Source organism: Nycticebus coucang, chromosome 11 (assembly GCF_027406575.1).
Source record: "Nycticebus coucang isolate mNycCou1 chromosome 11, mNycCou1.pri, whole genome shotgun sequence".
Lineage (NCBI taxonomy): Eukaryota > Metazoa > Chordata > Mammalia > Primates > Lorisidae > Nycticebus > Nycticebus coucang.
Window position 1 is genome coordinate 92,497,862 of NC_069790.1, and position 2,220 is coordinate 92,500,081.

Genomic DNA, 2,220 nt, shown 5'->3' on the forward strand with positions numbered 1-2,220 from the left:
TAATGAGATATAATCAGGGAGCACAGGAACGTAATACAGATATGGTCAGATATGGTCCATATGTAGGGCATCGTCTGGAAATCAGTATTGGTCATTTACTGTATGACCTAATGATGCAAGAAGTTAGCACATGCATGTGCAAACACAATTTTCTGCAGCTGATACATGTTGCAACAGAGTTACATTCATCAGCTGAAGTACAGAGTAAGTTTTATTTTTGGTTTCTCTGGAGTGTATATATGTATACTGACTGAATTAGGAACCATTTACTCTCTCAGTTTCCTTAATATGGAACTCTCCCTGAAATGATGGACTTCTATTTCTAATGCATGCCATTTTAACTACTCTGAATGAGCCACCTGGAAAAAACAACTAAAAATTCTAAATTAAAAAAAAAAATAAAATATACTCTGGAACCAGTAGGAAGTAAAGAAATTCTCAAAGGTTATAGAAGGGCGGAAGAAAAGGAAAATGAGAATATTATGAGAAAAAAGTGAGGGTCAAAGTAGGCTTGTTCAGAGATTATCTGTCAAATGCAGCCACCTAGAGCCCCTGCTTTGATAGTTGTGCAGCAATCCAAGGTCACAAGACAAAGCCAGTATCATTTAAATAGCAGACTTGTGAGAGATAAAAATCTGGGATCCCAAAGGACTGTATGTCCTATGTAAGAATGAATGAGAAATAAACCTCATGCACAGAAGGTCAATACGGAAATATGCCTGTCTTGGCCTTGGAGCCCAGTAAAGTGGTGGGGGATACTCCTCTGAGAATCTATACCAAGTCATTTGGGTTAGAGGCCTAATTTCAGTTGATCAGTGCAATAAAAGAAACATCAAGTGGAGAACATTAATCTGGTCCTAATATTCATGATGTCTCCAGGCAACTTTCTGAAGCAAATTCTGACACTCTTCAAGAAAACTCAATTTTAACTCTAGCCTCAAGTAATTTTTATGCTTACAACCCCAAAAACAAGAGTTCTGAGTTCAAGATCACAAACCATAAGGAAACAGGCACCATGAGGAAAAAGTGCCATTTTTTTGAAGAAAGAGACATCACAATGACACATAGAATTTTCAGTATTGTATTTACCAGAAAAACAATATAGACTGTTTAATTTGCACAAGAAATTAGAAAATGGCTTGAAAAGAGAATCAGGTAGAACTTCCAAAACTAAAAAATACTGAAAATTTTGAAATAAAACATAATAAAAAGATTAAGGCAAATGTAGGATAAAGAGAGAAAGCCCTAGAGACGTCTTTTAGATGTTCTATGGAATAAGGGAAAAAAGGGAAATAATCAATACCGAAGAGATAATGGTTGAGAATTTTCTGGAATTGTTACAGGACATTATACCTGAAGTCCAGGAATCTCCTCAAATCCTAAGCCTGGTTAAAAAACTTTAAGGAAAGAAAAGAGAGGGAGGATAGAATCCAGATTTAGATCATTGCAAAACTGCAAAACTATCAAAGAGATCCTAGAACAGACAGAAAGAAGGATGGGAAAGGTAGGAAGCAAGAAAAGAGGGAGTGTAACTACAGAAAATAAACTAGGTGATTCTTATCATGATTGAGGTAAGGTTCCCTGAAGATTCGTCAATGTGACAGAAAAGCATTCTGATTAAAAGCAGCGAAAGTCTTGAGGACAAGAGAATACAAAGTAGGAAGAAAGCAGGAAAAAGACACACACGCACGCACGTTTTCAACGCATCTGAAAAACAGAAACAACTTTAAATTATGAACTAAACACAATTTCCCCTGAAAAACGAGTAAAGAAAAGAAGGATGGAAAATAACAATACCTAAAATGTATTGACTGCAAGGATTTTTAAAAAGAAACTGAGCGAGGAAGTACTAAATATGTCACTGGTGAACATCTGCTAGGAGGAGTCAAAGAGTAGAAAAGGACAACTTGCAGAACTACGAAGCTCTAAAACAGGCTATTTACTCAACATAATCTAAAGTTATAGCTAGTACACCCCGTTAGATATTAGGCTCCATCCGTTATTCATGGTTGCTTACGGTTTGGGGGCGGGGGCGCAGGTTGTATGCATTACATTAGCAAGAGGAGGAGACGAACCGCAAACTAGAACATATAAGTAAATGGCTACTGAAAACTATTTGTGCATCTTTTAATCTAGGAAATGCAGATTCACGCGCTCCATAGCCTCAGTATAAACGACAGTATTTTAAAGTTACATGTGCTGCCACCCAGATGTCTCATT